The sequence below is a fragment of the Mustelus asterias genome, chromosome 10 (assembly GCF_964213995.1).
Source record: "Mustelus asterias chromosome 10, sMusAst1.hap1.1, whole genome shotgun sequence".
Classification (NCBI taxonomy): domain Eukaryota; kingdom Metazoa; phylum Chordata; class Chondrichthyes; order Carcharhiniformes; family Triakidae; genus Mustelus; species Mustelus asterias.
Window position 1 is genome coordinate 90357649 of NC_135810.1, and position 14378 is coordinate 90372026.

The window sequence follows — 14378 nt, forward strand, 5'->3', positions numbered from 1 at the left end:
TCCAGATTAGTGACAGTTCTATGCAGTTAAGCCATACTGAATAGGATTTGCATCAAGCTTGTCCAATTTTGATTGAGTAAATTTTTATCTAATGCCCCTTATTTGTTTATTGTCAATTTACTTTCTAGTGTGGAATGTTCATGTATAATTTTTATTTTTTGTCACCCTATCAGAAGTGAGTGTCTGCTTTATGACCACATCAAAATGTCCATAAAACAGCGAGATTAATCAATTCTGTAATTCACAGTAAAGGCACGTCATATTCATAACTTTACACATGGCCCATGTTCATATGGAAACTTTTGGAAGTCTTTTATTTGTTTAAAATGGACACTGTAAATGTTTAAGATGGTTGGCATGGGATCAGATGACCTTTGCTTATTCAACACAGAGTATCAAGCTTCTGGAAAATTACAAATTGAAAATTTTGCCTATTCACTTAATCTATCTTAATCTTTTTTTGTAATTTTGTGCTCCTGTCTACACTGCATACAATGCTACCTATCTTTGTGTCATCTGAAAATCTGGATATGTGGCTTGCTATCCCATCATCTAAGCCATTAATAAATATAGTGAATATTTGAGGTGCCAACACTGATTTTTGTGGGACACCACACATCATATTCTGCCAGTTAGAGTACCTGTCCATTTTCCCTTGCCACTTAGCCAATTTCTGAATCTGATGAATAATTTGCCTTCAATTCTATGGAGCACGTTAGCTATTATTGTCGTTGAAGGGACTTTAAGAAATGCCTTCTCAAATTTCATCTAAATAGGGGCGGCATGGTTGCACAGTGGTTAGCACTGCTGCCTCACAGCGCCAGGGACCCAGGTTCAACTCTGGCCTCAGGTGACTGTGTGGAGTTTGTGCATTCCTCCCGTGTCTGCGTGGGTTTCCTCCGGGTGCTCTGGTTTCCTCCCACAGTCCAAAGATGTGCGGGTTAGGTGGATTGGCCATACTAAATTGCCCCTGAGCATCCAAAGATGTGTAGGGTTGGGGGATTAATGGGGTAAATACTTGGGGTTATGGGGAACAGGTCTGGGGTTACAAGGATAGGGCCTGGGTGGGATTGTTGTTGGTGCAGACTCGATGGGCTGAATGCCCTTTTTCTGCACTGTATGGATTTTATGATTTTAGAAATCATAGAAACCCTACAGTACAGAAAGAGGCCATTCGGCCCATCGAGTCTGCACCGACCACAATCCCACCCAGGCCCTACCCCCACATATCTACCCACTAATCCCTCTAACCTACACATCTCAGGACACTAAGGGCAATTTTTAGCATAGCCAATCAACTAACCCGCACATCTTTGGACTGTGGGAGGAAACCGGAGGACCCGGAGGAAACCCACACAGACACGAGGAGAATGTGCAAACTCCACACAGACAGTGACCCAAGCTGGGAATCGAACCCAGGTCCCTGGAGCTGTGAAGCAGCAATACTAACCACTGTGCTACCGTGCCGCCCATCCATAGCCATCCCCTGATCCTCATTTCCCTTAGTCCCCTCTTCACAAGATTCAAACAGATTCATCACGCATTACTTATAAATCCAGGCTGGCTCTCTGATCAGATGAAAATGTTTAAGGTGTCCAAAGTCATAAACAATCATTTGCTGAAATGATGATCATTTTTGCTGCACCTTATTCGTGTGCTCCTCAGTTTGGTTAAAAAAAACCTGTCAGCTTTATATAAAAATTTAAGTGTGTTAATCACCAATAATGAATGACACTGTCAGAAGTATGTTGACCTAGAATTTGCTGTCAAAGTAACAGTGTGTTTAATGGCACTCACTGTTATTAATGTGTAAGTCAGCCAGCAGCTTGTGGCGAAGGAGAGATATCCTGCAAATTGCAAAGTGCCACAAGTTGTTGGAGGATTTGTGCTGCTCCACCATTAGCATTGTGAAAACAGCAGCCCACTCTCATCCTCCCTGTGAGTTTCATGAAATTGCTGTATTTGTGCACTAATTGCCAATTAAACTCACCATAGAAAGTTAGGGCTGCTAGTTTAAATCCACTATAACCTCCAGTCTGGAAATCCAAAATCTATTAACAACAGTTATCCTAACATTATTTGAACCTACCCACCAATTCACTACTCATCTGTTCAGACACCAGTGCTTAGCACTGCTGCCTCATGGCGCCAGGCTCCCTGGTTTAATTCCAGGCTTGGGTCACTGTGTGGAGTCTGCATGTTCTCCTCATGTCTGTGTGGGTTTCCTCCGGGCTTCTTCCCACAGCCCAAAAGATGTGCTGATTAAGTGCATTGGCCATGTGAAATTCTCCCTCAGTGTACCCGAACAGGCACTGAAGTGTGGCGACTAGGGGATCTTCACAGTAACTTCATTGCAGTGTTAATGTAAGCCTACTTGTGAAACTAATAAATAAATAAATCGGGACGGCATCAACTCCAAGAATGCTGTGACTATAATGTGGGAAAGTGCCGTGTGAAGTTACAAAGTCACAAGATTTCTCTGCTTACACTGTCTCTGTCTTTCTCCATAACCCTATCTTGGTCTCTCTCTCTCTGTGTCAGTCTATTTCACCATCCTCTCTCTCACTTCATAGCATCATAGAATCCCTACGGTGCTGAAGGAGGCCAGTTGGCCCATCAAGCCTGCACTGACAACAATCCCACCTAAGCCCTATCCTCATAACCCCACATATTTACCCTGCTAATCCCTCTAACCTCGCATCCCGGGACACTAAAGGGCAAATTAGCATGGCCAATGCACCTAACGCACACATCTTTGGACTGTGGGAGGAAACCAGAGCAGCGGAGGAAACCCACGCAGACACAGGGGGAACGTGCAAATGCCACACAGACAGTGACCCAAGCTGGGAATCAAACCCAGGTCCCTGGAGCTGTGAGGCAACAGTGCTAACCACTGTGCCACCGTGCCGCCCACTTGATTTCATTCTCCAGCTCTTTTTCTCTCTGTGTTTCTCACTGTGTTTCTCTCTTTCTCTCTCACTCTTTTTTTGCAGCAGTGTTTTTGAGCAGACCAAGAATTCCCAGGGTATAGTTTGATTAATTTAAAAGCCTCACCATGGTATCTAAGAAAAATACAACAAAAGGTAAGCATGTTATGTGAACGTTATTGGAGAAAGGCGGAATTCATAAATAAACCAGATAGGGATGCTTCAGTGAAAAGTTTGAGTGAGCCGTGTGAAAGCAGTGTGAAAACATGGAAGATGGAGTATTTGGATAAGTGAAACATTTTTTATTACTGCTTTATATTGTTTGATCACTGTTTTATGTTTCAGGTAAATATTTATATCTACAATGATTTATGGTTCACACGCTTGTGGTTAGACATTCTAACATTCTATAATCCAGAAAATTCTGAAATCCAGAAATAACTTGGTCCCAAGCATTCCGGACTGGAGATGTTATAGTGTAACATTTTGCTGACCAGATTTATTCCATGTAATCACAATCAGCCTCTCTGGCCCAGAAAGAGAACAACTGAAACAGTGGAGTCACATCCCCGAAATTATTGTTGGAGAATTTTTAGAGTTTTAACCGTATTTTTCCTTTCTGACTTTAATGCTTCACTTGTTACAGACAGGGGAGAGATGGACAAACTGCGCTGATTTCCTCTCACCATTTATCGGTAAGTAGAAGGTGTTTGAATTATTTAAATAATTTTCAGTGGAGTGTTTTCCCAATTTCCTCATCACCCGCAGCAAATCCTTGTTATGATTAACTCAGAAGGTTAGTTTATTTCACATTAAAACATGAGGGAAGGAACGCTCACAGCTTCCCATTCTATTGCATATACACACACACATACACACACATACACACATATACACACACACACACATATACACACACATACACAGTAAAGGCAAGGGGAAAATGGGGAAAAAAAAGTTTTATCAACCGTACAAGTACCACTTGATTTCATTTGATTTCCAGTGTCCACATTCTGAGTCATTTAAGATTTCTTTCAGCACATCAAGGATTTTTCAGTTCTCAAAGGCATATGGAGATTTCAAAACGGTCACTTGAGTCATGTGACCTTCTTTCTCCACAATGGCTTAAAAAGGATGTTTATCCAGTACCTGGAACTGGCTTTGATTTCAGGACTGTAAATGTCCCAGCCAGTCATTAGCAGTTGAAGCAGTCACCATCCATATTGAGGAAATGGTGTCGGGAAGATATTGTCTGGGAAAACCCACTGACTCTGTTGGAAGGGTGAGCTTATCAGGTGCAAATTACAACCTATGGTTCCCCCTTTGAAATGGATGTGGACAGTTCCAGGTGTGACATGGGTCTGCCAGCAGCTCTACAGACATAACAAGTATCAATGTGCAAGTCTCCTGGTTTCATAACTACAAGGGGTCTGTACAATGAGGTGTGAGATTCCACCTGCTGAGAAATGGGATATTGAAAGGGTTTTCAGATAAGCATGTGAATATACAAGAAATAGAGTGATATGGACCAAGGGCAGGCAGAAGGGATTAGTTTAATTTGGCATCATTTTTGGCACAACATTGTGGGCCAGAGGGCCCGTTCCTATGCTATACTGTTCTATGTTTAATGTCCAAGGTGCCCTGTTAACAGCTTAGACTTTCAACAATTGACTGGGTAAAACTCTTGGGCTGAAGGGTGAGTGAAAAAGTCTTAACTAATAGATATAGCACGAGATGCTCCAACAAGTTCTGGACCATTATTTATATTATGCTGGAAATTTGATTAATATGGAAAACTGTACTCATTAGCATCGGAATATTTCCGTGTTATCATGTTTCAGAAGTGAGTAGTAAAAACACCGTGAAAAATGCTCATTAAATTTGCCGACAATCAGAGCTGTGACTTCTGGGTTGCAAATACACTACAGTTTAAGTGTCAGCGCAAAGCAGTTTCAGCTTTGTGTGATGTTAAGCTGCAGTGTAAATCCAGATTCAAGACCTGACATGACTCTGGAGAGAAATGGAGTGATAGTTCCTGGTCGAATAGCCTCCCATCACCTTGGTTTGACACAGCATGGAATGTAAATCCAGCGCAGTGTCAGACATGTCTTGCAAAGTGCTTGCAGGATCTACTTGATGTCTTGGAATCTATTGGATCTCTTGGAATCTACTGTATCTACTGGAACTTGGAAACATACTTGATGTTAATTTAAATGTTCAGAGAGTAGGCAATCTGCCCTGCCAGTATCGACTGGGAGGCAGTCCTACACAGGCAGCAAGGTAAGCAATGTAAATGAGATTAAAAACAAATATTTGAAGCACTCAGCAGGTCAGGCAGCTTCAGTATTCAGAATTAAACATTTCAGCTGATCCATTTTCTGTTTTTATTTCACATTTCCAGATTCCACAGTATCTTGCTTTCCTTTCAACGTAAACAGGACGTTTGCCCAGATTGTAACCACTGTCTTCAGGCTAATGGCTGCCAAAATAATGAGAGCCATTGAGACTTTCTCATAGTTTTGCCCTATGTTTATGCAATAAGTAATTTTTAAGAGAAATGTCAAAGGACAGCTGATCAATATTAATCTACGGTTAATGCTTTATTCCTTCACTGGGTTTGGGCACCACGCCCATCATTAATTGCCCTTGAGAAGTTATCGATGAGCTGCCTACTTGAACCCCTGCAGTCCGTGTGGTGTAGGTACACCTATAGTGCAGTTAGGAAACAAGTTCCAGGATTTTGACCCAGTGACAGCAATATATTTCCAAGCCAAGGTGGTGAGTGATTTGAAGGGGAATCTCCAGGTGGTGGTGTTCCCATGCATCAGCTGCCCTTGTCCTTCTAGATGGTAGAGGTGATGGGTTTGGAAGGTGCTGTCAAAGGAGCCTTGGTGAGTTGCTGCAGTGCATCTTAAATATAATACACACCATTACCACTGTGCACTGGTGGTGCAGGAAGTGAATGCTTCGCTTTGTGTAGGGGATGTCAAACAAGTGGGTAGCTTTGTCCTGGCTGGTGTCGACCTTCTCGAGTTTCATTGGAACTGCACTAATCCAGGCAAGTGGACAGTATTCCATCACACTCCTGAATTGTACCTCATAGATGGTCAACACGGCTTGGGGAGTCAGGAAATGAGTTCTTCGCTGCAGAAGTCTCAACCGCTTACCTGCTTTCATAGCTACAGTATTTATATGACTAGTCCAGTTTAGTTTCTGATCAATGGTAACCCCAATGATGTTGATAGAAAGGGATTCAGTAGTGCCATTGGATGTCAGGAGCAGATGATTAGATTCCCTCTTGTTGGAAATGGTCATTGCTTGGCAATTTTGTGGCATGAATATTACTTGCCACTTATCAGTCCAGGCCTGAATTTTGTCCAAGTCTTCTTGTAGTTGGACATGGACTGCTTCAGTATCTGAGGCATTGCAAATGGTACTGAAAATTGTACAATCATCAGCAAACATCCCCACTTCTGACCTTTATGATGGGAGGAAGGTCATTGCTGAAGCAGCTGAAGATTGTTGGGCTTAGGACACTACCCTGAGGAACTCCCTCAGTGGAACTCAGTCTAAGTGTCAGAGAGCAGGTTATTGCTGAGTAACTGTCCAGAAATTCTTTCATAATTTTGTTGATGATCAAGAGTAAACTGATGGTGTGGTGATTGGTTGGGTTGGATTTGTCCTGCTTTTTTGTGTACAGGACATACCTAGGCATTGCTGGGTAGATGGCAGGGCTGCAGTTGTACTGGAACAGCTGGCTAGGGGTACAGCTAGTTCTGGAGCCCAAGTCTTCTGTACTGTCGCTGGAATTGTGATGATACTGTGTCTTTAATCATGTTTCTCTGCAGGATGTTTCGAACAGTCGCTGGCATTGTGTTGGAGCTGTGCTGTCTGCAGCCGCTCTCCTCTATTGTTACTGAAGCAGTATAATTGATATCATGTTAGTTTTAATCTGAACTAATGCAGTGTTCTGGGGTTTTAATGTTCCCTTGGGATTGCTTGGAATGATTGACAGGTCAGGTCATGTGACTGGAAACATTTGGTTACTGCTTCGGATGCTTGAGATGGACAGCAGTGTCTCTTGTTTTCCCCTTTCTGGAGTTTGAGATTTTGTTGTCTGAGTGCTGCTGTTTTTGGAAGCTGCAGAGAGAGACTTTCCTTTCCTGTCTCTGACGTCTGAAGACTGGAAGCTGCCAGACCAGGAATTTTCCCATCTCACCTGCCACAGGATTCGTAGCAGGCGAGACAGGACCATGCAAAGGTCTGTTGATCATGGTGGGATTTTCCGGTTTTTCGGGCGAACGTGGCCGGAAGATCCTGCCCAAGGTTTACTTCTCTGTTTTGTTGTCTTGAGGATAGATCCTTCTCTGAAAACTGCTGTTTGGATTTCTGTCTGCGGTGTTAAAAGCTGGAAAGCTAGTAGCATGTGAGCATACTTGCTTTAATGCTAATTCTGTAGAAGGGTATATGCCTTTGCGGTTTGTTTTAAATTGGAACAACAGAGATAACTAGATGTTAAGAGTTATACTGCATTATGTTTAAGTCTTGTAATTGGCAAAAGTTATGCTAAGTCTTTTTGTTATATACTCACTGCGTTCTTAAATAAACGTTGTTTGATAAAAACTTCCTCGTGGGTCACTTGAATCATTCCTGGAGTGAAACACCTTATGGTCATCAATACCAAAATCAAATGTAAAACTTAGGGGGCGGGGTTTTACAGCCTCACTCAAGCAAGACTGGAAAATCTTGCCCGAGGCCAATGGACATTTCCATTGTCTGCCCCTCGCCTGTTCCGATTCCGTGGCAGGCGGGACGGTAGAATTCTGGCGAGGGTCTAGGTTAACTTCACAAAACACCTTGGAGTTTCTGGCCGGGGTCTTAAGTGATTAGCACTGCTGCCTCGCAGCGCCAGGGACCCAGGTTCGATTCCCAGCTTGGGTCACTGTCTGTGTGGAGTTTGCACCTTCTCCCCGTGTCTGCATGCGTTTCCTCCGAGTGCTCTGGTTTCCTCCACAGTCTGAAAGATGTGCTGGTTAGGTGCATTGGCTATGCTAAATTCTCCCTCAGTGTACCCGAACAGGTGCCGGAGTGTGGCGACTAGGAGATTTTCACAGTAACTTCAATGCAGTGTTAATGTAAGCCTACTTGTGACATTAATAATAAATGATTAATAAACTGAATATGTCAAGGCCCACAGTCTTTGCAGCATCCAGTGCCTTATCATGTGGAATGAATTGAATTGAGGGCCTCAAGAGAAGGCCTCAGTATTGATTTAGCTCGACACTGGTTGCAGAATTTCAGTAGAGTTTGACCTCATTCATTTCATTTCACCTGAACTACTTGTTTTCAATTTGATCCAGTCTGTTATAATTCGGTTAAGACAGAAGCTGCAATAGCATATTAACAAGATCAAAGGTTTTATTTACTGCTGTCCAGTACAGGTACAGTTAACTTGACCACAGTATTTTTTTCTTCTCCTTTGCTAAGTGAAAAATTGTTTCTTTTTCCTGTTATTCTGTGAAGAGATGCTGTGCACTCATGCAGGCACAGGGGATCATATGAAGAGTAATGGACAGCACAATGCCATCTGCTTCAAACGAGAGAACAGTGTTCCATCTCATCACACAATTTTAAATTCATTTTCGCAGCTTCATCTGTGTCACAGAAATGTGTAAAATTAAAGAGGTGCGATGTATGAGTAGATGAAAAATGTCGAGCACAGCCATCACATGACTGATGTGTGAGCTGAAAGCAATAAGCATTTAATTAGCACGGCTAAAACAGGATGGAGCTGAACGGAGATTGATTCCTTGAGAATCTATTTGACCACATTATCCTTGAATGTAATTCAGTGAAATTAATGGCACGGATCACCCAGTCAGTGTGGGAGTGGGAGGGACTGTCACACGCTGCCATTTAACTTGCAGCCCACTGATCATTTAACACGGCACCTTACAGTCCCAGCTCCAGTCTGAATCCAGCGGTGAACAGGTTTGCGAGGTTAAAGTGTAATTGAGCAAAGTCAGGCCCTCTTCACCATGAACTGGTTCATTCACAGATACTGATTTAAATGCACCTGTCAACTCAAACACTGCTCAACCTCAAGCCCAACATTACTCACCCCTCCCTCACCCCCTCCCTCCCCCTCTCTCACCCACTCCGTCACCCTCTCCCTCACCCCCTCCCTCCACCCCTCCCTCACTCCCTCCCACATGCTCTCTGTCACCCCCTCCCTTACCCCTCCCTCACCCCTCTCTCACCCCCTTCCTCATCCTCTTCATCACTCCCTCCCACACCCTCTCTGTCACTCCCTCCCACTCCCTCTGCCTCACCACCTCCCTCACCCCCTCCCTCATCCCCTCTCTCAGTCTCTCCCTCTCCCTCACCCCCTCCTTAACCCCCTCCCTCACCCTCTCCCTCATCCCCACCCTCACCCCCCTTCCTTTCCCTCTCCCTCATCCCCTCCCTCACCGATGCCTCACCCCCTCCTTCACCTCCTCCCCGACTTCTCCCACACTCTCTCCATCATCCCCTCCCTCACCCTCTTCCTCACCCCCTCCCTCACCCTCTCCCTCACCCTCTCCCTCACCCTCTCCGTCTCCCCTCCCTCACCCCTCCCTCACCCTCTCCATCACCCCTCCCTCACCCTCTCTCTCACCCCTCCTTCACCCCCTGACATTGCTGACCTTTTCCCTCACCCATTCCCTCACCCCCTCCCTCACCCCCTTCTTTACCGCCTCCCTCATCCCCGCCCTCACCTTCTCCGTCACCCCCTCTCTCACCCTGGCTCACTTTCTCCCTCACCCTCTCCCTCACCCCTCCCTCACCCCCTGACATTGCTGACGCTTTTCCTCACCCTTTCCCTCATTGCCTCCCTCATCGCCTCCCTGACCCTCTTCCTCACCCCCTCCTTCTCCTCTTCCCTCACCCCATCCCTCACCCCCTCCCTCACCCCCTCCCTCACCCCTTCCCTCACCCCATCCCTCACCCCCTCCCTCACCCCCTCCCTCACCCCCTTCCTCACCCCTTCCCTCACTCGCTCCCTCCTCCCCTCCCTCACTTCTCCCTTACCCCCTTGCTAACCCCGATATTGTTCACCACCACCCTCACTCCCTCTGTCACTCCCTGCCTCGCACCCCTCCCCCCCCACACCACCCCCCAACCCCCACCTCCCCACCCCCTCCGTCACTCCCTCCCTCACCCCTTGACAATGCAACTTGGAAATTTAATCACTTTGACATGCGTCATATGTTTTTGGTCACATCTGCTATTGTTTTAGTGCAGAATGAATGCTTAGCGAATGATTAATTTAACCATCATTGAAAGATTTTATGTTGAAAGATTTTATCAATGTTATACTTTTTATGCAGTTAATAAAAATTTAATTTCAGTGCAATCCTGATCTTAGCAAAACATTCCTTAATGAATTAATATATCTATATATAGTGACTTAACTATATACAGTTAAAATCAATATGGTCGGTTCTGCTGTACGATTAAGGTAAAGTTGTTATTGAACTTTAAAGGTTAATCATACAGTTTAAAAGTCTTATTAGTAAGGCCAGGGGTCTGTGGTGCTATGGTGATGTCCCTACCTCTGGGTTGGAGGTTCGGGGTACAAAACCTGTTCTCAGGCCTGTTGATCACAGAATGTGTGTTCGTAACGTGGCCAAACAGATTGATTAAGCGTGTAATTGCTTCCAATACACCTGATGGCAGGCAGACTCGAACTCAGAGGGCGGAATTCTTCGGCCGCGCTGGTCTAAAAGCCGGAAATTCCCGCCCGACCGTCAATGGCATTTCACATTCTCTGCCACCCGCCCGCTAAAATTCCAGTGGCGGGCGGGATGGGAGGATTCCGGCCAGAATGTTTCCTGGTCAGCCGTACTGCAGAATGCAACAGCAAACCACTGCAGTATCTGTCCATGCATAATCATGGAGCAATTCAATAGCAGTCCACGATCACCAATGTCCTCTTTAGCATGGTAACTGAAAAAAAAATCAATACTTCACCCTTTTGACAACCTTTATTTTCGCTGATAAGCATCAATTGTTGCTTTGGTATTATGACCTTTAAAGTCAATTTTATTGTTGTTAACCTTTTAATCACGATAATTTCAACTTGATTTATGTACAACAGCAATAAAAGGATTAATCCTTCGCGTGCTGAAACATTTTTTTGTTAGCTTTCAAAATACACATTTTCTTCCAGATATGTTCTGATGTTTTCATCACTCATATGTAACTAAATGACAATGAAGGAAGTAATAATATATAAAAAGCTATCAAATGTGTAACAGTTGTAGCTTTTTGTAGGCCTTATATTGTTGTACAAACATAGGCTGTGCGTGAGTTCCCACAACAAAAGGTTTGTTGTCAGAGTTGCCATTGAAGTCAAGTCTCTCTCTCAAAGTTTCAGACCTTTAACAATAACTTATCATCTTTCTGTTGATGCCGCTGCCTAGATGCACCTCCCATTGCTTTAATGCCATTGAGAACAACATTTTTGTGGCGTTCAAACTTGCAACATGTTCAATCCTAAAGGAGCACCAGCTGCAGTGGTGACAAAACTTTTTTGCTTGGGCAAGAAATAGAGCCAAAGAAGTTCTGGTACCAAATCTTTTGGGCCTGCTGGGCACGGGAATGGAAGTGGAAATAGAGTGAACATCCTGGGGCTGTATGGCCGGTTGCTTTTCTGATGCTGTTCCTGACACTGGTAGATTTCACTTGGAAGGCGGAGGAAGGGAGGCCTTGAGAATGTATCTGATGGACTAACCTCATTAATTAGGGCAGCACAGTGGCACAATGGTTGGCCCTGCTTCCTCACAGCGCCAGGGACGCGGGTTAAATTCTAGCCTTGAGTGACTATGTGGAGTTTGCATGTTCTCCCCGCATCTGTGTGGGTTTCCTTCGGGTGCTCCAGTTTCTTCCCACACTCCAAAGATGTGCAGGTCAAGGTGGATTGCCTATGCTAAATTGCCCCTTAGTGTCTGGGGGATTGGCAGGGTAAATACATGGAGTTATGGGGATATATAGGGCCTGGGTATGATTGTTGTTGGTGTAGGCTCGATGGGTCAAATGACCTCCTTTCTCACTGTAGTGATTCTATGACCCTGTGAGAGCTTATTGAGGGGCCATGTTTGGATTTGCCCTGGGGTGCATGGGCTGCAAATTGTCTCTGGGATAGACCGGGTGAATGGAGGGGACATACAGCAGGGAACTCTGGGAAATACGTGAGTGCTATGAAAGGAGCAGGAGGAGTCTTGCCATTGGTGCACTGGTTCCATCGGGTCAGCAGGGAGAATGACCAGTGAGGGCTTGGGCATCTGCAGAGAGTCGTCATCTGCAGCTGCCATTGTAGGGGCATAACAGGAGTGGGTAAAGCTGCCAAACACATTTTGGGGGCCATCTAAACACAAGGAAGCCAGTCATTGACAATGGGGGCACAACTCTGAGATTTTCAGTCAAGTGACAATGAGGAACAGCATCCTCCACATGAAGGGCAGAACCCCAGGCATGAGAGCTCAGCTAAGAGGGATGGAGAGCTGAATGGCCATGCAGGCTCTATCCTCAGCATAGGGTCTACTAGCAAAGAGAGAATTCCCTTGAGACGATTGAGAATCAGTGCACAGAAGACTGCAACTCTTCAGGCAGGTGGTCACAGAGATCTGTGTCCTCGTCACTAAAGATCTCAGACTTTGCCAAAATGAGCATGATGGTTATATTGGGCCTAAGGATGTGATTGCACTGGAGGGGATGCAGAGGAGATACTCTGCTACCTGGGATGGAACATTTAAGTTCTGAAGAGAGGCTGGATCGGCTTGGGTTGTTTTCGTTGGAGCAGAGAGGACTGAGGGGGCGACCTGATCGAGGTTTACAAGATTATGAGGGACATGGACAGAGTGGATAAGGAGCAGCTGTTGCCCTTAGTTGAAGGGTCAGTCATGAGGCGACATAGGCTCAAGGTGAGGGGCAGGAGGTTTAGGGGAGATGTGAGAAAAACATTTTTACCCAGAGGGTGGTGACAGTTTGGAATGCGCTGCCTTGTAGGGTGATAGAGGCGAGTTGCTTCACATCCTTTAAAACGTATCTGGAAGAGCACTTGGCACATCATAACATTCAGGGCTACGGGCCAAAAGCTGATAGATGGGATTAGGTGGGAGTTCAGACGTTTCTAATGTGTTAGTGCAGACTTGATGGGTCGAAGGGTGTCTTCTGCGCCATATGATTCGATGATTCTATTAGCCTTGTGCTGATAGCACAGATTGCAGCCAGGATTCCCATTTTAAAGGCATTCCGACTTCCTTAAAAACAAGCTGCTGTGAATGGCAGGAGACTGCTGCTGAATGTTATTACTGCAGCTTTTAACAATGAAGATGATACACCAGGACAGAGAGGGGGCTCCAGGGTCACAGATGCAGAGCTGAAGTCCATAGTGGTGGGTGTGGACATGATTCAGCAGGGGCCAGGAGACCCTCAAGGACCATCCTCAGAACAGATTGGGAGCTGGTGACCAAGGAGGTCAATTCCCAGCTCCCAGATCCGAGGACCTGACAACAGCATCACAGAAGGACAGTGACCTCATGGAAGTGATCAAGGTCGATGAATGTAACTTGACGCGACATGTCCTAAGCACGACATCAACAATCTCTCACATCGCTCATTGCATCACACCCATCATTCACCCAACAGCAATCATTGGCACTCAGGACTCACATCTAACATTCACATACTCCACCTCACTCTCCCAAACCTACCAATGCTGCCAAGCTTACATCCACCTCTTCCTGCCTCCATTCTCCTCCAGCTATTCAGCAGTGGCAGACACATCACTCCAACACAGTGCAACATGATCACTGACATTCTGCCCTCTCCCTTGCAGAACAAGGTGGCTAATGATAGAAGAGAGCAGTGAGGAATCGGTGGGGATAAGGGTACCTGCATTGCCAAAGCCCCATGGAGGAGATAACTCTTAGCATCATGAGGCTGACTGTGACATCCGCCATCATTGAGAACATGGAGAATGGTGGTATGTTCCTGACTTCTGTCCCATCTCAACTCCCAACACAGCTTTATCCTGCTATCTGGTATGATGAGTAAGCTGCAGATAGTGTGACCACGGACCACTTGCTTTACAGCCCCATCCCCCTTCTCTCACATTCACCTTCATTTCTGATTTCCTGCTTTCAGATTCCCAGGGATTGTCACCTGTCCAGCGGCAGCAACGTAAGGAGTTGGAGAGAAAACAATATCACAGCATTGAGGAAGAGACCCCAACACTTGATCTCACTCTCACGGTTACCAATTCCGATGCTGGAACTGCACATGTCTTGAAGGCTAAAATAAGATTGGAATTAAGGCATAGTGAGCTACTGGGCATGAGTCAATAGTTCATTTGTCAGCTCTCTGGAGGGAAAGGCTGCAGATCAGTCCTGCTCAGCTGCTTGCTGC